Below are 24,828 nucleotides of genomic sequence, written 5' to 3'. Positions count from 1 at the left end.
GTAATTCAAGCCCAGCAGCTGAACGCCATAGCCCCCGGCTCGGTTCGCTATGCCTGGTCCTGCCACCTGGCGAGCCGGGAATGAAACTCGCCGGCCCGCAGCCGGAATTGTGGAACTCTTGTGTTTGTGTGCGTGCAGAGAGGGAAGAAACGGGAAGAGGGGGGAGGGATGTAGCACGTTCGACGGGGGAGGGTGCCGAAACGGGGACAAGTTCACGTATTCCCATCATCCTCCTCCCCAGGCCCGCCTACCGTCTACCCTGCTGGCGATCACCGAACGTGATGAAGCGTCAGCAAGCCTCTTTCTCCACTCGCGTCTTCCGTACGGTACATACATAGCTGGAGGAGGAGGCACTGGAGTCAGAGAGTCTGGCTGTTGGCAAGAACACAATGCCAATGCCTTCTCCTCCTCTTTCCTATTCTTCTCTCTTTGGAAACGGTGATGGTCGCTGGAGGGGTAGAAGACAGCATTGGACGCTTTCAATCATGCCCCCGCATCGCCCTTCGTCCCAACCCTACTCTTGGCCGTTTGGTGTGCTATTGCGCGTATGGGCTTGCCTCTTTACCGTGAACAGTTCTTCCTGTGTGAGCGAACGCGTCCGCTTTCAGGAACATCGTGGTGGGTTGACGGAGGGTTCCTCAGAGACGGTCGTTTTGTGGAAAAGAGAGGAGAAAGTAAATGACAGCCCGTGTCGCTGCGAAGATTCAAATCACGTGGATGAGAAATTGATGCGTGTCGATTGGTTTGCTACATGATTAAGTTGGGAAGACCAGTTTGGCGTTTTTCTTGCCTGCGTTTGGTCTGACACTGTTGCTTTTGAACATTTCGCTCGAGGCTGGAACCCTAAGTAACTTGTTTACCGTCGTCATATTCTGCCCCTGCCTTCACTCTGCCAACTCACGTAACCTACCAACAGTAGTCCCTTCGTCCCATGATGCATCCAGACGTGTATTCTTCGAAGCGAGGCTTTTGAGCTCATTCATTCGGTCGTGCGTATGCGCGAGCTGTTTCCGTGATACGTTGTCGACATGCTTACTTCCAGCATGCTCCTCGTAATCTTTGTCAGCTTATCTATACCACCGGCCCTTGCTACCACACCCCATATCAGCAATCTGCTCTTGAAAGAGACCCTCTGTTTGTTGGGTTACTATTCAGTCGTTCTATCTGCTAGGATATGTATTGGGAAGACAACGTTACACATACGGCACTCCCAGGAGTTGTCCATTTCCCTCTAACATTTCCCGGAACTAAATGCTCTCGTACAGGCACTTCCGGTAAATATTAGCCGGGGCATTTACTACCAGGAACAAATCCTAATCGATGCCTCGTGATTTCTTCGTGCTCTTTTGAATTCGGCGTGGTGTATTCTTTTTGTGTACTTGCTATCTCACCGGTTGTATTTGTACAGTTCTTTTTGTCCTTTCATATAGGGATGTTCCCCTAGAAGTGTATTTCTGTCCTTGCATGCCATCCCATTTTTTTCCCTATGTATCGCCCACAGCCGCTCGAAGCTTGCCATGCCCAGGGTAGCAGTAACCTGTAAATAAACAAATAATTGTTAGGGGAGGAGTAACAACCTGCCAGCCTATGAGCTGCCTTACGAAGCGTGCAGCAATGACGTCTTACGGGGCCGCTGACATAGCTTCAGCTGCAGACCAACCAATATTCTTTACTCACACCGTATGCTGATAGAGAGGTCATGAGCAGCCAGCAAGGGCCAGAGCATCCCGGACTGGAGGAAGCTCCCCACAGAGCCCGTGCTCTCACCACCCTACATCACTATACTGCAGTTAAAGATGTTTATTATATCCTGCTCGTTCCATAGCTCGCTGAGTCGTCCTCAACTTAGGTTGAACCCATTTAGTGAGCCTCCAATTTTCTGCCCCGTAGGTGAGTACCGGTAAGATGCAGCTGTCATACACTTTCTTCTTCAGGGACAATGGTAGGCTGCCATTCATTATCTGAGAACGCCTTCCGAATGTACTCCACCCCATCTTATCCTTCTAATTATCTCTGCTTCATGGTTGCGATCCCGGGTCACTACTTCGCCTAAGTAGATGTATTGGCTTACCACTTCCACTGCCTCGCTACCTAAACAATATGTGTAACGTTAAGGGACAAGAAGAGAGCGGAGTGGGTCAGGGAACAAACGAATGTTAAGGACATATTAGACATATTAGTAGAAATTAAGAAATGGGCGTGGGCAGGGCATGCAATGCGAAGACAAGATAACCGTTGGTCATTAAGGGTAACAGAGTGGATCCCTAGGGAAGGCAAGCGTTGCAGGGGGCGGCAGAAAGTTAGATGGGCAGATGAGATCAAGAGGTTTCCGGTGATAAATTGGTCGCAGTTTATACAGGACCGGGATAATTGGAGATCTATGGGAGAGGCCTTTGCCCAGCAGTGGGCGTAGCCAGGATGGTGATGATGATGATGATGATGATGATGATCTCTCCGCCTTAAGACCAGAGAAGGAAGAGTGGAAGCTACGAAGTTTGGCAGTTCCCTTGTGTTTTTATTAGCATGTTGCGGAAGGAATTCCTATGTTCCTGCTGAAATTCAGAGGATGAAGGAAAGTCAGCCAGGTGTTGTAATGCCATGGCCAGGTCGCAACTGGGCAACGCGACAGGTGTCAACTCTTTGAGGACTTGAGACCGGCAGGCAAATACAATGCAATGATTGAGGTCAGAACATTCGCTGACCTCTGTGCACAACGGATGCGAGACTGATAGCTTTGAAGGATTCACTTGGCCGTACCTTATCGGATGTTGTCGAAAAAAGAAAAGAAGATACATATTACGATGATGAAGAAAAGTGACTTTGGGGCACAAGAATGATTCGCTTGGCCGTAGTTTATCGGATGTTGACGAAAAAAGAAAAGAAGATACATATTACGATGATGAAGAAAAGGGACTTTTGGGCACAATTTCAGTTCACTGCTCCACTGAACGCAGCTGGCCAGTTCTGAGACACAATTAAACTGGGCAAGGACTAAAGACGGTACACGGCACTATGTCTTGTTTTCCTACTTGTTCAGTTATGCATGTAATCACGTCTTGTTACTCTCGATACCAGCTGTCCACTCTTTTCTCCCTAAACAGGTCCAAGTTCTCCGCTAGTTTATTTCTGAAAGGTCGGTATTTATTATAATTTAGGATATACGCTAAACATTTTTACATACTTAAGGGGGCTGAAAGGGTGCATTCAACATTTTACACCCTTTTTGCACCTTTTAAGCACCCTAATTTAGCTCCGCCACCCTAACATGAGGTGCTTCAAAATAAAGGGTTTAAATAGCCGTTTAAAAGGGTGCAACAAAAGCCGAAAAGGGTGCTGATTGGTATTTATGGCCGATTAGGGTGTTTAACACCGCACCCTATCGTTTGGGTATTAAAAGAAAGGGTGCAAATATGCTGGAAGAAGGTGCGAAATCCCACAAAACGTGCTGAATGTTTAAAGCGTTTCAGGCATCTTCGCAACGCTCTGTTCGTCTACTGGAACACGCTCTAGCCGCCGCTTAGCCCGGACACACGGTGGTCTGTACGCAGCAGTCGTTTTATGTGCCACCGTAGCCGTTTTATGTACTCAGTAGCCGTCGAGGGTTTCCCTCTTTCTCCCAGCACCCCATGCGTGGCGGCGGGAGCATTGTTCAGCTCTGTGAGTGGCTGAGTGCCGCGCCGTGCCCCAGGAGTCGTCGTCGTCGTCTGCGGCGGTTTGTGTCGTGAATGGGCGCCGAACGGGACGGGCACGCCGCGTCTCCTGGAATGGCGTCGGCGGCCTTTGGAGAGTGCGCGCCGGGGGAAGTCGCGAAACAAAGGCGGCTGGGTTAGTGGATCGGGTCGGTAACGGTATACCGATTTCCTTTCGTCCGTGTCGTCGTCGGCGGCAGGGAGACGACCCGTTTCCCCCGGCCCTCTCCTCTCCAACTTCCGTTTGCCTATTCTTGTTTCGCCTTCGGGGTTTTATTTTTTGTTTGTTTTCTTCCGCCTTTGTCGCTCTCTCTCTCTGTGTCGAAGTCATGAGCTCTCTATTTTGAGGAAACGGTGGGAGTGAAAGTTATTGCTCCGACCTTGCGGGGGCGCCGTTTTCCTCGAAGTGCGCCATTCCCCTAGTGGGCACTATACGGCGGAACGATGTTTTCTGGCGGGCTTGTAGGCCGTTTTATTGTTTTCAGCCGTCGCTGAAAAATTACGAGGCGACCAGAAGGAAACGATTTTGAGTTTCTGACGAGCGAATGCGAAGATCTGCGCAAATGTAATCCCAGTTACGTTTTCATTCGCTTGTAGGCGCAGTCCAGCCTCGGAATAATAAATGTGGTGGTAGCGCATACTGGTATGTGGTGTTAAGAATTCCTCCGTTCTCGGAAGGCGTGTCTAAAGTTTACACGTCGCTGACGGGGAAGAGCTCGGGAGGACTTTGGAGGCCCCGGATCAAGTAACCGAAGACGAGGATCGGAACGAAAAGCGGCCGCTGTTTACACCATGCGGCGCATCCGACACCATGCCACAGACAACGGACGGTGCGGCGCCAGCGAGCGACGTGTGTTTATATGTGTGCGCGCTTGCAGACGAACCGACGCCAACCATCGCCATTTGAGGCACCAAGACTCTCCTCTTTGTTGTGCCCTTACCCTCTTTCTGTAGTGTATACCTGTGCGTATAATAAACAGTTCTTCAAGTGAACCCCAAACTGTTCGCATCGTTCCTTGGAGATCTCCTGCGCGCGCGGCACCAGCCGCCCCGTTAAGTTACGCGCAGTCGAGCGGGAACTCGCTAATATCTAAAGGCAAGTTCACGCCTGCGGTTTTCCGTACTGTTTTCGACAAAGAAAACACTACTCAACATGTGGAGCGTGTTCGTTTTTGGTTTCGGAAACAGCTGTCGTTCCCATAAACATGGCGAGCGCGTTTGATTTGGGAACCAGGTAGATGTCTCGTTGCCTACACGACGACGAATGTCATCACTACCACCACCACAATCATCATTACCATCATCGTCATCATCATCAGCCATTATTGGCTGTCAGCAGAGCCAAGGTTGCGCCAGATGCTGCTACCCCACATCCTGCGCCAGTCTGCCATAGTCCTAATTCTGAAATGTCCTCACAGATGCCGTTGTACGTCAATACGCCCTGCGGGGAAGCCAACTTTTTTGGACGATGATGATGAATGATCGTGGGTGAACTGAAAGAAAAAAACGCCTCATGTGGCCCGAATCTAACTTTGCTCCCCCCTCGCGTTATGAAGCCGGCGTCTATCCGATTGCTCCATTTCGACATGGTCGAAGCGAACGCCAAGCAGCAGGTACCGATTCGCGCCGTACACCCCAAACGCCAACTTTCGGCCTACGGAGCGCACACCCGACAGTTGCTGTGGGTATTCTGGAAAAGTGCATACGTCCATAGTAGCACGTGCTCGCAGTGTGGAATTGGCCAACCAAAGAATCCATCGAGAAAGATTCCTGTTCGACCATCGTCTTCGTTAGAAGAACGGTGCATGATTTTTTATGTCGTATCGCCTACTCCGACTTTTTCGTCCTCTTGTCTCGCCGCGGTGTTTAGACCTTCCGCCCATCCCCTGTTGTTCTCCTGCTCAAGAATGAGTCTGTAATGAGTTACTTCAATGCATGCACTTTCAGTTTTTTTGTTAAGAGGTTGTGAGCTCTTGTGAGCTGTTTTGTGTAAATCGGATCCGTTAGAATTAAGCCATCACTAAAAGGGAGTAAAGTCCGTATATGGCGTTGGCATACTTCCAAAAACCATGCTGCTGTTCGCAATGTTGAAGAGAGCAGGTTTGGACATTGGAGAGAGATTATGCGAAAAATTTCCCTTCCCTCTTTCCTTCCTTCCTTCCTCTCTTCCTTCCTTCCTTCCTTCCTTCCTTCCTTCCTTCCTTCCTTCCTTCCTTCCTCGTTCGCCTTTCTTTACTTCCTCTTTAGTTTATTGCTTCCTGTCTAGCTCCCTTCTACCTGTCGTTCTCTACTTCTGTTCGAAAAGCTGTCCTAAGACCAGACGTTGCAAGCAAAGTTGCAGCGTTCGAATTAGGAATGTTCCCGCAAGCATCCAAGTGAAATATTTCTTTGCTAAGGATTGAAGAAGTGAAAAGAAGTCTGAGCTGCTGACGGACCGAGGACAGAGAGATACGGCTGATGTCGGCAATGCAGTACAAGCGGGGGTCTTATCATAGCTGCTAGATGCTACCGTGGACACCTTATCCTTCCTCCATTACTTACAGCGGTAGGCAAACAATATGGGACGACACGAAGAGCCTCACTCCAGTCGCCAATCCTTTCTATCAGCGGAGCTTCGTCTACAATGATGAACGCGCCTCCAACACGTAGCGCCTCCGCTGCTGCCGTTTGTTCCATTTCTGAACTTCCGGTTCCACAGATCAGCGCTCAGTGTGGGAGCAGGAGCCCTTTTGGCTCATTTGTTTCCCCATTGGCAGCCCTTTATTCTTGGTCTCACGCAACGTTACCCAACAGGAAACAGGTTCCTGGCAGCTGGTCCCCAAGCCGCGAGCCGGGCTTCGCGTCTCGTAACGGGGTTGGAGTTCCCGCGAGAACTGTTCACACCTATAAGGCGGCTGGGGAACAGGGAGGCTGCAGCATGCCGCACTTCTGTGCACACTTTTAACTTCTCGGCAATTGGTGAATGATTCTTGTAGCATCTGAGCTTATCATTTTTATGTGTTTTAGTCACTACACAGAAGTGGTTTGGCACCCGCGAGTGCGAGGTGCTTTCCTCTTCGTAGTCTTTTCTTCTTTTCTTCAGGCTCCGCGCTTTTGTTCGTCTTTCACTCTTACGGTCGCTGGTGGTATTATAGGCAGACCTTTAGTTCCGTCACCCCTCCTTCTGCGCCCACGTGACCTTCGAACCTGCTCTGGGAGTCTCGAAAAACGCGAGCCAGAGATCCCTCAGCAGGCTGGTTCCGGCGCAACTTCCGGTCGGGGGGCGAGCCTCTGCAAAGGGAGGAAGGAAGAAACGGAGAGATGGCAGGGTGCCGGCGCACGTTTCATTCGACAACCTGCCGAAGAGATTCCTTCCGGAGTTGAGCCCTGATCGTTCCTTTTCGCACGCAAAGGGTGGAGGAAGAGGGGTGGGCGCAGGGGGCGGCCCTGTGGGCTTCCACGTTCTCCTGTGGGAGGAAAGGAAAAGGGGGATGGGAAGCAGGGCGAGGAGGGGGTTGCACAGCTGAGGGGAATGCGAGAGGCACCTAGCGTTGCGTAAATGAGAAAAAGGGGTACCTTGGGAAGACAGGATGTGGAAATAACGGAAGGGACGGAACCAGGTGAAGACCTTCGCGTATCAGCCGTGCGTAGACACACCGAAGAATGGGCTACGGGGAGGAAAGGGTGGGGAGAAATCGTGATCGGCAGCGGATGTGCCGTAAGGTGTGCTGACGTGAGTACTATACTACTACGAGCCGTATACGCGTTCATTGATGCCGTTGGGAAGGCGAAGGTTTCGGTCTTGGTGCAGGCAGCTCTGCGATTACCTCAGCTCTTTTTCGGAGCCCCTTTTTTATTTCTTTCGTTTTCCCTCTCTCATACACCGGCGCCGCTGCGTCGAGCTCATTGAAGATGGGGATCGAAGAAGTAGTAGCGTTCCAGACGTGCTCCGCCAGTGTCGTCGTGTCTTGCGTTTCTCGCGGTCCAGGCAAGCGTTAGAGACATTCCTCTAGCTTCAAAGGACCTTGGGACTTCCTTCCTAACCTAGTGTCGGTAGCCTGCTAGGAGACAGTGGTCTGCAGTGACCCTTTGGCCCTCAGTTTTCCACCACATGCCAGCATATTTGAAGAACCTCTTATCGGGGTATTGCGGCTCTTAAGCGGTTTGCTCCGAAGACTTGCGCCACTGACGGCTTTGATGGTTTCTGACCGTAAGTACGCCACCACTCTCCTTCGGCTCTGTTTCTAGACGCGTGCTTCTTGGAGAACATCGATCACTGTTTGGAAGTTCGCGACATTGAATATTGGTTAGTTTTTTGCGACACTGGGGATATGTCGCGCCGGCTGGTGACCCGCTCATTGTCCTTAAGAAGGCCTAAGATCAGCTCTTCGCTCGCGGACGCTGTCCTTCTAAATGCCGTACCGCCGCTTACCATGTCAAATGTTTAAAGCACGTTTTCAATGCGTTTTGGCCTTAGCTGCCTCGCGTTAGTCGGAGGATATATCGGGCGGCATAGAATTGTGTTGGATGAAATAGGTATGTACGGGCGCGCGCCATGCGCGCACACAATTTTCGGTGAAGCCGGGCATACATGACATTTTGTGATGAAATGTAAGAACGGCTCGATTGCCAAAGCAGCTGGTTTCTTTTCTTCTTGGTATGACTTGCCATTTTTTTCTTCTTGCATATGCGACGGTGTTCAACGTCACCGTATTGGAAAGTGTGTTCAACAGTTTTGCAAGAAAGACCGAGGGAAAAAAAAGTTATTTCATCTCCGATGGCAATATCTGCATGTGGCGTTGCTTTACTCGGGTATGCCACTGAGCGCCTTGTTTATTATAATCGCGTTATTGCTTACTTGGTCAACTGACAGCTTACTTTCACGGTTTTATTCTGCATTCACGCTGGTTTGATGATTCACTTAGTCTTCGACCGTAGAGCCACTATGCGACTGTGTATCGAGTGCTGGTCACTTGTGCATGCTAGCGACGGGTGCATGTCTTCTCTCGTGTAGTTCTATGCACAGAACGTCGACGAGTGATTGTCATAGCGTCACATCCCTAGATTTCTCCCTTAAACAGGCAACCGCCCGGAAATCTTGTGAAATCACGTCAAAAAAAAAAAAAGGATGTTCCGCACACAGCAAGGCGTAGGCTTGAATATAAACATGCTAAAAAGGCCTCGCACAACTATAAACAGTTTTCTGTGCAATTCGTTGTCCAGAGTTACTGCCAGCAAATTTCAGTGGGATACTTTCCGTGCCTCTGGATCCTGATCAACGTTCGAAACCTGAAACTACGTATATAGGAAACTTTCCTCCACAACATAAGCTGTGCTAAGATTAATTGCATTACGCTGAGTAACTTTGGATTAATCACTTTGAAAGAACTGCGATAAGCCAGAAAGCTGCACTCGAAAGCTGTCAGTGCAGTCGTTTTGTTTATTCCTGTGGTAATCAGTGTCGACGAAAGCCTCACAGAGATGTGTTGCATCTTTTCTTTCGTTCCCGCAGGCGGACGATCGTCGTCTTGCAGAAGAGCTGGAAGCCTGTTCGTGACAGCGGGCCCATCGGCAGCAGCTTTGCCCGTCAATGCCTTTGCCCTGAGGACCGCGGCTGCCTCGTCGAGGTCTGGACGGCGGACACGGCAACTTCCACGGTTTCCCTGTAGACCTGCAGGTGAGTCGCCCTTCCTTCCCTAACCGTGGCCGCACTAACGCTCCAACCCATCTCATCTCGCCTTTCTGCGACTACTTAAATGAAACAAACGAACACACACCCCTGCCATGACGACATTATTGCGACGTGCGGCGACTAGTCGTAACTAGCGTCACTAAATAAGCTACGCTTAAGAGTACCGCCACTTCGTGCACCTGGAAGCGTCTGGGGGCCATTTTGTTTCTGGCTTGCAGTGTTGCCATTTCTACAAACGAAACCGCACCGGTTGTGACGGGCAGAGTGTGACCGGCCGCTCTAGAGTCCTCGCAGCAGAGAGAGAGGAGGGGCGCCCAGAAACAAAATGGCTGCGCCCATATGTAAACAAATATCACGTGGTGCCGACCGACCAATGAAAATCCTGGCGGCACATAACAATGAGAGAAGAGGGCCGATACTCCGAAAGCCTTTATTTAGTGACGCTAGTCGTAACCATAGAGTTTAATACTAATATATTGTAACGTAGTATTTTGGTTCATACTGCCGCTACTGTAGCATGAAGATCGGAAGGAAAAAGTCGAGACGTCGAAGAGGTTTTAAAGTTAACTTGTTTACTTTACAGATGACATTGGTGACATTTAGCACATATGAATTAGAATGAATACACTTGTTACATAGATTAGAAAGACAGTCAAAGATTCAGAGTACTTAGCGGGACATAGTTGGCGGGCGAATGGCTCCCGGCGGGAGGGCACGACGACGAGCGGCAGAGTGCGGCTCTCCTGGTGTTGCTCGCCCTCTCGCGCCAGAGGGGCCGCGTTATATTTGCTTTGGGGGGGCGCATTGGGGGAAAAAGCGCATCCTAGCGTGTGCGGACCGGGTGGGAAAAGGCTAAGGCACACCCGCAGCCAATCAGGAAGACGCTTCTTAGCTCCAATCAGACATGTCCCCGCCAACGTGAAAATGACCAAAAACACAGACACAAGGTTTCGACTCGAAAGCGCGCACTCGGAGAATTACGGGCGTAGAGCAAGTAGTTAGACAAAACACACTAAAGTAAACAGGGGAAAAGGGAAGGTCGTCTGAAGAACACGGAGCCCGGAGGCGAGCAGCGCACACGCCACAGGGGGAATGGAACGCCGCGGCCGCGGTAATACAAGCCGAGGCGAGGGTTCGCTTCCCCCAGCAGCCGTCGTCTCCCGGTCGGCCGACGGGCAGACACACTCGGCAACACGTTTCTTAGAAAAGCGGGGCCTCGGTGGCCGAGCCGCGTCCGTAGCGCTTTTACACACAACACTTTGGAGGAGGAGCCCCGGCGGCGGCACAGAACTAAAAACAACTAGAAAACATCATCAGACCTCCGCTTCGCGACAATATACTAGAGGGAAATCTGGCGCTGCAATCGCGGGCCGTCGTGGGCGCCGCCATTGCAGCTAGCGACGTTCCTCGCCTACTTGGCTTGGCTAGCCACATGGCTTCTTTCTGTTTTGAAGCGAAAATCAACAAAAAAGGGGTAACACCTTTTCCTCGTTCATTTCGCATGCAGCTTCTAAGTGATCCCTGACAAATATTTTTGTAGCTTTGCTTTATAACAACAAAACACATTTTGATTAATCTTGTACAGTAATATTACTGCGTTTTTGCAGCCAGATGCAACTTTTTAGCCCGCTCATGAGCCATGCCAAGGACAAGTGGAGCGCTGAAGCGCGGCTCCCCTAGACAGTGGCGCCAGATTTTCCTCTAGTATATACTAGTACGAAACTCTATTGTCGTAACATATGCGGCGTTGTAACGGAGATTGATGGGCATCTAGGAAGAAAAGTACATTCAACTCCATCGCTTACGCAGTTTTACAGCTATAACGGGACGCTTACTGGCGGGACGCTGTAGATGGCAGGACGCTTACTGATGATTGCCGTTACTCGTACTCATTTGTATTCACACTCATGGGTGAGGGTGATAGGGAATGAGCATGGGTATGGCAGCAAAATGGGTTTCTAGGGGCCCGCGAGTACACAGACTGATGATTTCACTGCCGTGGGTTGTCGCACTCGCTGATGGTTACTCCCACTCGTACTCCTTTGTACTCCCACTCGTAGGTTAGTCTAACGGTGAGTAACCACGGAGAGTGCAGAAAAATGTCACCGTGGTGGCCAATGAGCTAGCATATCTACTGATAATTTACTTGGAAGAGGCCGGCCGGCCGTCCTCCTCACCACTGAATACACTCTATCGAATTCATTTGTACTCCGTCAAGGGTTACTATGGTATGAGTGAGCACGGACATTACGGAAAAAGGGAATTCTGATAGACGGTGAATGAACGCAGTGGTCAAATCGAGACCAATTGCGAGTATGGACTAACTTTCGAACGCGTGCTTTCCGAGCGCGCGCTTACGATGTTTACGTACTCACGTGCGAGTGTGTAATGGCGTACACCCGCGACTACACGCTCGTGAGTACGTACTAGCTCACGAGTATACTTACGCGATCGCGAGTAGGAATGCGTACGCTTCTGCGTGCATGCGGTCCCCGTATACGCGCCGATACACATCGCGGCATCCTCACGCTGGGCGGTTAAGAGTAGTTGAACTCTTCGCCTGACGGCCTACCGCAAGCCAGGTGTCTTTTTCTCGGGCGACGACGCACTTTATCCGGTCGTGGCATCGGCCGAAGCATCGACCCTCAGCGCAGCGACCTGAGAGTGCAAGAAAGACGGCGCTGCTCCCCCCCTACCGCGTGCCCCATTGTGCAACTCTCAGCGGGAGTGCAGCGTAAGTCGCCCTGCGCGCTCCCTCGCGGCCGTTCAATGCGGAACCGGCGAATGCTGATGCCCTAAACTCGGCGCCGTGCATATGTACGGGTATATACGCGAGTAATCGGGCGGAACAGCCTTTACCCGAACCTGCTGCGTGCGGCTTCTGCGTGCAAGCGCGTGCATTGACGCGTTTCGTGAGGTCGCGACCACAAGGTTGCGTCCGGTCCAACTTTTGTCCTTGTGTCTTTCTCTTTTTTGTGTGCACCCTTGCCTGTCGCCCGTTATGAAAGCCGCAGTCCCCCGTGTGCTCGCTTAGGCTAGCTCAGTGTTGTACGGTTTAACTCGACGTCGTCGACATTTGCGGTTCTTGGGGTGACATTTGGGCACCCTGAGGGCTGGCTACCCTGGAGTGTTTACTTACGAGCCGCATGCGCGCATTGCGTGTATGCGGTACTTCAAAATATAGGCGATGATGTATTGCAAAGCGCCGCGGTAAAATCTGTTTTCGGAGTATTCTTTATCTGTATCGTATGGAGACATCCCAATGAATCTCGAGATATCTGTTGGGGTAAGCAGTGGAGCCACCAAAGGCATGTGTGTTTTGAATGTTCTGTGAATCAATGAATTGCTCTGTAACTTAGTGAATGGGGGGGGTCACGTGACTTCACAATGTCGGGACTGTTCGAAGGCCATTAGGACTGACCGTCAACCTGATTCAGTATAAAGCAGTGGGCCGAGAATATGCTTACTGTGCAAGCCACCCTGCATTCTATCCCGACAGCTTTCAAGAGCTTGTACAAGTGTGACAGTCATGTGACGCGTGGCACTGCTTGGTTACCGTGGGCCGGGTCGAGCATGTTTACCAGTTTGTTATAACTGGGCCTCTCGTCATCAGACTTGATGGAAGCGCTCCCCTTTCACATGGAAATAGCAGTTTTGCAGTTAGCGGGGTTCTTTGTTGTCGTGAACCTCCCCCAAAAATGGTATGCTGAAGATCCTTTAAATAAAGAACTGTAGTGACGGTAAAGCACTCTCACTCACTCACTCACTCATGGACCTTCCCTCACCCATGGAACTCTTCAGAAGAGTCACCAGGACTTCCGGCAAACGTTTACAAGTGTATGCCCGCAGTCACCGAAGTCCTTCTTTCTAAGTTCGGGCACGCCACGAGTCGATGTCATTACATAAAAAAGAAAACTTAGCCGCACGGCACTAACAGCGGAAGACATACGGAAGTGCTTGAGCGCACGCTCCGTCCTCATCGAGTGAACTTGCCCATCGACTGCCATGCACGCAATTAATGCGGCGAAGCCGCTTCAGCTGAAGAAGGCCGGAGAGAAGAGGTAAGCGGCGAGTACCGGCTTCCCACGGACGGACTTCCTGCGCGCTGGGGGAGGTCTTGTTTGTGTAGTCGGGACGGGGCCTTACGAGCAAAAAGAAGTCAGCGCGCCGCGCCTGCGGCGAACTGTGACCTTCAGCAAAAAAGAAAGCAAAAAAAAAAAAAAAAAAAGACGGCGCGACTTTCGCGTATAGCGGCCCGTTCCTGCTTCTTTCTCGCAGCACTCCGCTCCGTGTTGTATACGTTGTGTTCGTTGAATAACGCGTGAAAGGCTGGCTGCGAGCAAATGGATGATCCGAACTTGTTCCGTGCGATCCAGGGAGGCTGGCAGTGGGAAACGATGTAACTTGGACGCGTGGCAAACACATCGTTCATCGCGCTCTTTATGGCCGTGTACGCCTGGGGCGGAAGCATTGTTCTTTGCCTTACTGCTGTTTGTTATCGCATGTAAAACACGTCACTGGCCTCTAGCTGCAGTGGTCACAGATGCGCCTAATGGCCACATATACATGTACGCCGGGTTATTGACCGCGTGGCCACGTATACCCGCGGAGGCCACATACACTTGTTGTGGCCCCACATACCTGCAGTGACCACATGCATACCGGCAGTGTCCACATGTATACCTGCAGTGTCCACATGTATACCTGCAGTGACCACATGCATACCTGCAGTGTCCACATATAACAGCAGTGTCCACATATAGCAGCAGTGTCCACATGTATACCTGCAGTGTCCACATGTATACCTGCAGTGACCACATGCATACCTGCAGTGTCCACATATAACAGCAGTGTCCACATATAGCAGCAGTGTCCACATATACCAGCAGTGTCCACATGTATACCTGCAGTGCACACATGCATACCTGCAGTGTCCACATATACCTGCAGTGCCCACATGCATACCTGCAGTGCCCACATGCATACCTGCAGTGTCCACATATACCTGCAGTGCCCACATGCATACCGGCAGTGTCCACATGTATACCTGCAGTGTCCACATGTATACCTGCAGTGTCCACATGCATACCTGCAGTGTTCACATATACCTGCAGTGTCCACATATACCAGCAGTGTCCACATATACCAGCAGTGGTCACGTATATCTTCAGTGGTCACACATATATTCCGTGGCCACATATACCTGTTGCGGCCCCATATGTCGTGTAGTGGTCACGTGTACCCTTGGGTCGGATTATTGACCGTATGGCATTGTGTAGCCGCAGTAGCCCCATATACCCATAGTGTATACTTATGCGCGTGAGCTGCCTTATTGACCACATGACCACATTATACTTGCAGCGGCCGCACGTATACGCGCACGGCCCCATGTGCCCGTAGTGGCCACATGTACTCGTGGGCCGGATTGTTGCCTGTATGGCAGGTGGGCCTGTAGTGACCTTGCATACCTGTATAGGAGCCTATAATATGCTGTTGCAGAAGTTTCTTCCGTGTGCCACCTGTGTTCTCTCTCTCTACTCTCTCTCTCTACTCTCTCTCTCTCTCTCTCTCTCTCTCTCTCTCTCTCTCTCTCTCTCTCTCTCTCTCTCTCTCTCTCTCACACTTCTCACTCACTCGCACGCCGGTTGCAATCATTCCGCAGAGGACTGACAGCTGCCAAGAGGAGCAGCTTTTATTCCGTTATTTTGGTAAAATTGCTAATTAATTTAGGAAGCGAGTGTTGTAAAGGGCGAAGGCCTCCGTTCTCGTGTGTTGTCGCCGTGCGCCGTGCTGCGTTCGACAAAGTGACGTCGCGTGGGTTTGGCACGAGTCGCCGTACCTGTACACGCTAGGAGGAGCGGAACTCGATTGAACGTCAGAGTATACACGCGGACGAGCCGCTCGTTTGGCAGCCGCTCCCTGTATCGAGGCGGGTAACACGTGCGCGTCGTATACCACCACGAGAACTTACGTTGTAACGCTCCTAGCGGTATTTCCCCATCGACGGGCCGTAATTTCTGTTTATGCGTTCTGGATAATTGACAGTGTCTTCCGGCGCTGCTATCCACGCTTGTCCGGGTTCTTTTGCGGCTGCGGCGTTCTTGATTTCACGCAAGCCGAAGTCCTTTCCCGTCATCAGTGAGGTGTTTAAGGGAAGTTTGCAGGTCGAGAGGATGCATAGTTTTTGAGGGTTGCGAAGCCGCTTTACTTGTTTTTTTATGCTGTCGCATTACTGAATGACAAATAAAAAAAGTTTAATTACTGCGGTGTTGCGACCCACAAGCAGTGATGGGCCACTCCTGTATACGGTTTTACATAAGGCTCGCTGTTGGGCGTAATATTACGGCCGTATTCTGGGTGTGTACAGGCCGCGGACCGCCAGCGTGGAGATAGCAAGTGGGTGTTCTGCGTTTGAGAGAGAAAGTAAAAAATGATAGTAGCAAGGAAGGAGTAATAGAAATAAATTAAGGTACACTGGTTACTCGTAATCATTGGGTTTCCTTATAGCATATCTATTCTGATACACGGCACTGGGTCAAAAAATTCTTGATGGCTATAGCACAGCTCCTGACTTAAATTTTGACCTCTCCCCGAGTGGTTGGCTTCAACGAAATTCTTATCCCTCGGTCGTTCGCTTTAACGGAGTTTGCGCTATCCAATGGCGATGGTGATCCAACACCCGTTATGCATATGGCCGATCAGCCGACCTCCGGTCATTAAACTTGTTTCGAGTTGGTCGTTCACCCAATGAAACACGGAGTCTGTTAATTTATGCTGTACTAAAGAGTAGTAGCTGGTTTGTACCATGGCTAATTAACCAGGGTAGTTTCCACATAGCTATTTTCCAATGTCGATTGTAGACCGGTTCGACGGCCTCCCTGCAGAAATTGCATTTCCACAACACCGGGGCAATCTCATGTAGGATAGCCAATTTAATTACACCCGACCGACAAGTCGCCCTCTCTCATAATTTACTTGTTTATTACCTCATCTCCCCACTCCGCCGTTACGCTATTGGTGGTTGCGTTAGCCCAGACCTTTCATGTCACATGAGCGATTGTTTTAATCAGCCGTCGTTCGCTAGGCTGGTGTTCAACTTTCCTTTGTCCCAATAATTGTTCCGCGCATGCGTTGTAGCGTTGGTATACTTGATTGCCTCGACGGAAAAATAAAAATGCCAATGTTGAAGAAAAAATCAATCGGTTAAACTAGATAGGCAGAAAATAGCTTAGTGACTGAAAATAGCCAGCAACGCCCTCACGTGAATTTTGTGATTGAACATCACAAAAGCCACGCCACGTCACGCCAAGCCACATCAGGCAACCAGTCAATGAATAAATGAATCAATAAATCAACCATTCAATCAAATAATTTCAATAAAGCCTTAGTCAGGCGGTTATTTAGGCACAGTTGTCGTCAGTAATAACTCGAAAAGCGCTGAAATCTCCTCCATATTTGTAAGTACGGCAGCACTATAACCGCCGTGGTGGCTGAGTGGCCAAGGCGTTGTTCTGCTGAGCCAAACACTCTTAATAAAAAGGTCGTAAAAAGGTGGTAACGGCCGTATTTACTAACTCCTTACGAACCTATACTACCCCGCGGTTTTGTACGTAGGCTCTGCCACTAACAACTGCATGGCTAGTAAATTAACTGAGTGTAGGAAGTAGTATGGACTAGATTAAGGTCGTGCTTATGACTAGGTTGTGCATGGCCAGTTAGTAAACGCATGTAGCTCAGAAGAGTGCTATCGCTGGGACTTTACTAGTGGGGGTAGTGGTGCTTACTGCCTGCTTCGGGATTAGTAATTCGGACAAGTGCTACATTTACTACCTCCAGTTACTAAGTACCTAGTTGTATACTGGGACAAGTAACTTGTTAGTATTCCATAAGTGAATGCCCAGACCTCTTTTTAAGAGTGAAGGACGCGGGTTCGATTCCCGGCAAAGCGAAAACGCGCGTGGGTTCGAAATTTCGGCGCACGTTAAAGATCCCCAGGTGGTCAAAATTAATCCGGAGCCCTCCACTACGGCGCGCCTCATACCCTGTGTAGTTTCGGCGCGTTAAACACCATCGTGATCGTGACGGCACCACTGCAATGGCGGTACTACAACGCGCACACATCGTCACGAGCTCGGGTGCGCGTCGAGAACGCGAGACAATGACGGCTGCGCAGTCCGCTGAGCGGTGAGCAATGACGGCAGCGTCGTCGTTACGAGAGCGAAAATAATAAAAAAGGAGAGACAAAGAAACGCAATGGCAGTGCAGCCGTCGACACGTGCCTGTTGACGACGCCAACGCACTGTTCCGCCGCCGTCGCCGCTGTCATCACAATGGCCGGATACGGCCCCCGGTTTCGGCTCCCATTCTACGCCGCAAAGCGAAGCGGTGGGCACAGGATACGCGGCCCGGGCGTAAAATAGCCGAGCCACCGTGTGCCGTGCCGTTTCGAGCCTCTCCTCTTGTTTTCGGAACCGTTTTATTTTGCCAACGTTCTCGTTTTCGCCTCCGTAGCATGGCGAAGGTTTGTCCGCTCGTGCGGCCGGATACAGACAGGTGCGGAACCGGGCGAATTCGTTTGCCAAATGAAGTGTCCCTCGTTAGCGACGACGGAATGAACTTATTTTTGGATCAAGTGGCCGATACCTACTCGTCTCGCCCGTACGAGCCATTTTGCCACTTGTGTTGACCATTTGTCCTTAATCTTCCTCCTCGATAGCTTAGTTGGTGTGGCATCGGACCGGTACTCCGAACGTAGTTGTTCCGGTCCCTACCGAGGGCATGTTTTTCCCTTTTGTTTCTATCTTTGAAGCATTTCAAAAATATATCTACCCCAAGAAGAATGCACTATTTCCCCTATGCCTTCCTCATCGTTTTTGACACACGCACACACACACCCCTATATATATATATATATATATATATATATATATATATATATATATATATATATATATATATATATATATATATATATATATATATATATATATAAAATGAAAAGTACAAATGGACGCAATAAAAACATTACGTTAACTCGACGTTTCAGACGGGGACCATCTTTCTTCAAGAATGATGTCATGCGGAATAAATGCGGCACATTCAGTCTTGAAGAAGGACGGTCCCAGTCCGAAATGTCGAATTAAATATACGGTTTAAATTTCAGCCATTTTTACTTTTTAATCATCAATAGCCATACAGCTGATATATATATATATATATATATATATATATATATATATATATATATATATATATATATATATATATATATATATATATATATATATATATATACAGAAAAAGAGAAAACTTACATAGACCACGTAGAAATTGTGTGAGTAAAAATGTCGGACACACGGGAAAACAGTAACAAGGACGTTTACTTACGTACCGGCAAGGGACTTGCCGTCAACCCGCCGCGGTGGCTCAGTGGCTAAGGCGTTGCGCTGCTGAGCACGAGGTCGCGGGTTCGATTCCCGGCCGCGGCGGCCGCTTTTCTGATGGAGGCGAAAAGCAAAAACGCCCGTGTGTACGAGATTTCGGCGCACGATAAAGATCCCCAGGTGGTCAAAATTAATCCGGAGCCCTCCACTACGGCGCGCCTCATCGCCTGCGTTGTGTCGGCGCGTTAAACCCCACAATCAATCAAGGGACTTGCCGTCATCAAAGTTTCAGACAGGGCCCGCCCTCATCAAGAATTCTTGGTAAAAACCGTCCCCGGCAGAAGCGTGAGAATTTTTGTTTTCCAAGTTATTTTCTTTTTATATAATACCAGCAGCCACAAACTTCACACGTCCTATTACACACACACACACACACACACACACACACACAACAACAACAACAACAACAACAACAACAACAACAACAACAACAACAACAACAACAACAACACACAAAATTGAACTTACACCCCGTCCCCTCGCTCACACAAGCGCCTCCTTTCAGCAAGCGGTAGAACTACCGTCGCATCGCTCCGCGAATCTGTTCCCCGTCGCCGTCATCCCTCTAATTCTTGGCCGGGACGCGTACCGCGCGGGTTGCGTTGCTTCCACATCGGCCATTTCCACTTTGTCTCCCCCGTCAGATTACAAGGCGCACGCGCAACACCTCAATCAACACTGTCGGGAACAGCGTGTTCCTGCGGCGCCCTGTGGCAGACATCTCGTAGATCTCCAGCACCGAACGACGGGCGTGCGTTGCGTGTGTACCGCAAACGTTACAGGAACGGGCGCCACGACGGACGACGTCGTGTTTCCACCATGCCTAGATTCCTCCTCCTCCCGCCTCCCCCGTGTGAGTGTATCTGTGTAGGCGTCTTTACAGCCCGGCGCTGTTCCACAGCGATCTCGTAGTATACTTCTTACACGCTATACACGACGGGAACCCGGCAATTGTTATGTCGTGGGCGTCGTCGTCGTCGTCGTGGTGCTTTGGCGGTGCGCCTAGCTGGCGCCGTCTGGACAGTTTTGTGGGGTTTTGTCGTTTTACAAGCGATGCTATTTGGATGCTATCGTTATTACGGCATCTCCGCCGTATGTTCAGCGCCGATCGCGATCTACTACACTCTTTCCACTTTTCCCGCCATTTTTTTCCCCCGCCATTGCGCGCTTTTCTTTTGGAAAGGCCAACTGCCTGGGTGTTTCGGCGGCTGATGCACGACGTGTACGCCACGCCAAGCACTCACGACCTGCGTTGGTGGACGCGTTGGGAAAGGGCTCCTGCGGCAGACGGAGTGCGGGCAACTCGTGGGTTTGTCGGTCGGGAGAAGTGTTATATTCGGAAGGCGTGTCTTCTGTCTCCCGCCTTGATTTTTCTCGCTTTTCTTGCGGCACTTAATCGTTGGGCCAGTCTCCCGTCGCCCCCCCCCCCCCCCCCCCCCCCCCTTCCCCCCTGTAAGTCTCGCAACCTCGCGCGCCTTTGTTTCAGATCTTCTTTCGGCTAACGCTTGCAGTTGTCGCAGCGTGCACGAGTTGCGGGTGAGAAAAGTCGCAGTGACAGGTGAGGGCAAAAAAGCAATCACCTTAGACTTTTTTTCTATTATTGTTGGTCCTTGTTTTTCCACGGTCTCGCTCAAAAGGAAGATTGCAGAAAAGTGAAATTTTCGCAGAGCGAGGACTCGATTGGATATGACGACATACTTAAAAATACTTTCCAGAATTATTAACAGTTTTTCCCTAATGCTCTCTCATAAGTTATTTCCAATCGATTTAACGCTGGTAGTTTCCACGACTCTGGAACCTGGCTCCTGAACATAATTAACTTAAAAAGAACTGTGCACAATTCAAGCTTTTGCGTTCAATAATCGTTGTGCGATAACTCCAAAGTAAGCACCTTTGAAGAAACTCCCGTAAGCCGGAAAGCTGCACCTGACATCAGGTTTTTTTTTCTTTAATGTTCAACACTGCAGGTGGTGTTCCTATTTTCAGTTCGCTTTTTTTTTTAGAACACGGCGTAATGCCTATGTTTCAATCGCCGTTTCCTTCACCCGGGCGGAAACTGTTTTTATTGGTTTTACGCCCGGTGTGTGGGGTTTCTTTTCAATCTCGTTTTTCTTCCGATGAAAGTTAATAAAAAGTTTTGAAATGCTCTTTTATTTGTATAGGTGTTTTGGGGAGATAACGGTGGATGGTATTTTTTTCCTTCGTTCCTTGCTTGTATTCAAATTATGATTGTGTAGTTTTATATTTTTATTTATTCTTCTAATTATACATCACGGTGCTCTAGAATCTTCGGGGCCAAGGCACGGTTCACAAACGTGGCGGCCCTATGCGAATTTAGCGATAGAACAGAGAGCGACCGCCATAAAGGAAGGAGACGCTTACGAAAACGATTCAAGCCTAGTGGAATGGATACCGCCGCTAACGCCGCCGCCGTTGCCGTCTTCCTACTTTGCACGGCAGGGGGCCCATACATCGAGGTGATTGCTCCTGTCAACCCGCGCTGGCGTCGTCGTTTGAGGTCGTGCACATCAAATGCACACAGCGCAGTTAATGTTTCTATTCTACTTCTGCCACTTGCTTACTTCGTCGTCTCTGGCTGATGTTTCACACTTCTGGAAAACATTCATTTCGTTTCCGTTGAAGGGGACTCTAGGAGCCACTGCGTCACGACCGAACAACACGCGCCACTGTACCGTGGCACTAGGTTACTGTACCATATTGCAGTTCAAATGACTGGTCGTCGCTAGACCGTGTGTAACATCGACGGCTACTCCGTTGTGCTTCATTTGTGTCGTAACTGCGGTGGATGTGCTCCTCTTAGCCGTGACAACAAATTAAAGAAGGCTCGCGTCTCCGAAACGCATTCAACGAATTCAGACTGCCCTTTCCGAAAACTTTAAGCTTCCAAGTTTTAGAATACCAGCCGAGGAGTGTAATTTTGCTATTTCTGAGGCGTTAACTTGGGACGTTTCGCCGGAACTTAGTACGCCATGACAGGCAATGTTGCCAGTCGGGTACTCCAGCTCTTAGCCACGGGGGCTTTCAGTTATGAGGTTCCGAAACCCCGGCGAAAGAGTTCATTTTTGTAATATCCATCGATGGCTTTACAAGTTTGGTACCATAGGACAACTGCGTGCACTGCTGAGTACGTACTCACGAGTACATGTACTCACGTCTAAATTCACTCGTCATCAAACTCGCTTACTTTTGCGGGCCTATACTCATCCAGCACCGTACTCACTGGTGCTTTTGAGTGAGTACGAGCACGCCGCATGGACAGAAGTGTCCCAGTATTCTCGAGTAGTTTTTCCAGGGGCACTGAGCCTTCGAATGTAAAAGGATTCATATAAATTATAAGCCAAGGAAGGCTGCCGTATACCTAGCCATAATATTCCGTACGAAATATTTGACGGAAACTTGAAGGGACAACTAGTTGTGTGCATAACGTAAACATATTTAATCGGATATTCTCTCTCTCTCTCTCTCTCTCTCTCTCTCTCTCTCTCTCTCTCTCTCTCTCTCTCTCTCTCTCTCTCTCTCTCTCACACACACACACACACACACACACACACACACACACACACACACTTTCTCGCGTTCTCTCTCTTTTTCTCTATATTTCTCTTTCTCTCTCCCTCTTTCTCTCTCTTTTCCTCTTCCTCTCTTTTTCTCTGCCACGCATTTATGTATGTGTGTATGTAGTTAAGCATATAGTCCCGTAAAAATTGTTATTCGCTACTTTTGTCCACTGCCGATTTGTGGTAGTAGTTTCTGTGAAAAAAAAAGTCGAGTAGCCGCCCGTACCACCTCGAACGCTGTATATTGATGAATTAATAAACGCACTTTCTTCCATTTTTTCACTTGTCAATGAGAAGGGGGGAAAATCGGTCGCAGTCGTCGATTCTCGGGGTGATGCATGTTTACCCCTCAGCCGGAGTCGGAAAACTCATCTGTCAAGGGGTGCGAACGACGTCATTATCGAACCATGGCATTGCTCCAGCTGGGAGGGGAAAGGAGCGGTACGAGCAACAACCGCTCTTTTCGTCTGCTGTATGTCTCGGAGCAGCCCACAGATAAAACAAGCACGTCGGTTCTTTCGCCGCGCCTGCTTTTTTTTTCTGTTTTCCGTGTTAGGTCATTGTCTCGCCGAGTGTTCCTTTTCGACGTCACTTGGTCTAGCCGAATCAGAAGCGGAGACTAGGCCGCCACTTCCAGAATTTAATGATGATGATTGTAGGGTTTAACGCGCCGACGCAACGCAGGCGATGGGGCGCGCCGTAGTGGAGGGCTGCGGATTAATTTTGATCACCTGGGGATCTTTAGCGTGCGCCGAAATCTCGTATGCACGGGCGTTTTTGCTTTTCGCCTCCATCAGAAAAGCACTTCCAGAATTTAAGCTCAGAGTATAGTGTTCAATGTCGTTATCATTCACGCATCCCGGTGTGGGGTGTCAAAATTTACTTTTAGGTCGGTGACACAATCGACTAACTCACGAAGTCATCCTATTCATAGTTTTCACGTGACGTCACCACCGCCTTTTCTGGTGCACTGCTCACCGCTTCCTTAGCGCTGCTCGAGATAAGAGCACCAGATAAGTTCACTGACTTTCGCAGTCCACGCGTTTCACCAACATGGTAGCTATCGTGACCTCAGTGCAAGTTATGTATAGGTTGTATTCACCGACGACGCACGCATGCAGGCAAGCATGTGAGTGCGCCGTCACTGGTTACGTCGGGCTCCGTGGGATGGCGGTACTTGTCCGTGCTAAGCACATGATGTGTGTTGGACATTCCAAACTCTACCCCACCGAACGCAAAGTAACGCCTCTACTCCAATGTTAGCGCGATTAATAACATCTCTGTTGACACCGGTTGACACCGGTAACGGTTCCAGCGGTGCCTCCAACGGGAAAGCTTTAAATGTCGCTTCGTTTGGTACGTCCCACCAACTTCTCGCTGGCTGGTGCGTTTGGGGAGCGTACTTAGAGCATTTCGAGTTCTTTGTCCCGAATGCCATGATTTTTATCACTGTTCCGAGGTAGCGGCGCCTTAATTGGCGCAGTCGACAGGACTGGCTGAGTGCGAAACAAGCCTAAATAAGCAGATCTCACTCGGGTTTACAGACTGGAAAGGCCTGCGCTCGTAATTTCACCGCAAGGGTGGCAGAATTAAAAGCAGGGTTTCGCCTAATAAAGTCACGCTTCGCCGCCCACAGAGCAGTTGCATTTCCTCGTCCGCTCTAACCCTCACTCCACTGAGTGTCCCGTACTTACAACGCCAGCCGCTTGACTAGCTCGTCTGTAGTTAGCGTTTTATTTGTTTTCGTTTTCTAACCCAACCCACCTCCCTGATTTTTTTGTGCCCTTTGTTTCGCGCGTTCGCCTGCCCTCACGTTTTCGCCCGGCGCGGCTAAAAATAACGTACGCGCCCGCCAGGAGGTTGGGCCGTCGTCAGCGCGTGGGCCATCTTTGCGCATGCGCAGTCGGCCTCCCGCTCTCCTGCACGTGCACCTGGGCCTCTGTCTGTTTGAAGGATCGCCAGACGGCGGGGGTTCGGGGTCACGTGTCTGGCTTTGCGCCGACCCTGCGCTGTACGGACGCAGATAAAACAGTGTTCCCTCCTAGCAAAGCAGACAAGAAACGACGAAAGATGGAAACGAAAGACACCGTTGCGGAACATTAAAAAACGAGCAAGTTGATAGTGAAACGTGAAACGCAAAAAAAAAAAAAAAAGCCATACAGCTTTGTGCTCCGTGGCTTGGATCGGTATGTCTGTACGGTTTTGTTTCGCTCAATGGGTTTGCACAGACTTCTGTCTTAAAAACGTTAATGAGACGTTAAAAAGACGTTTTAGAAACGTCAAAGGCGTTTTAAGACGGCAAAAGGATGTAATACCGTTAAAAAAACGAAAACGCGGAAGGCGAGTGGAAGGCCGTGAGTGAAAAGCCTGCTCTATACACAGTTGCTAAATTAACAAGAATATAAGTTTCTCACAATGTAAGGTTTTCGTTCTATTAAGGTCTTTTT

General features: G+C 49.8%; 1 long non-coding RNA gene across 1 annotated transcript in view; it reads left to right on the top strand.

Moving 5' to 3' along the window:
- Window positions 1–24,828, top strand: part of LOC144142301 (uncharacterized) — a 161,113-nt gene that overhangs the window by 95,743 nt on the left and 40,542 nt on the right. Inside the window, exon 2 of the long non-coding RNA XR_013316940.1 lies at window positions 9,181–9,345. This is a non-coding gene — a long non-coding RNA (uncharacterized LOC144142301). The remainder of the gene's footprint in view (window positions 1–9,180; window positions 9,346–24,828) is intronic.

This window comes from Haemaphysalis longicornis, unplaced genomic scaffold (genome assembly GCF_048455015.1).
Source record: "Haemaphysalis longicornis isolate Haplotype H1 unplaced genomic scaffold, Haemaphysalis longicornis Haplotype H1 scaffold_6, whole genome shotgun sequence".
In the NCBI taxonomy this organism is placed as follows: Eukaryota; Metazoa; Arthropoda; class Arachnida; order Ixodida; family Ixodidae; genus Haemaphysalis; species Haemaphysalis longicornis.
The sequence above is the reverse complement of the archived record's forward strand: the minus strand, read 5'-3'. Positions and strand labels throughout refer to the sequence as shown.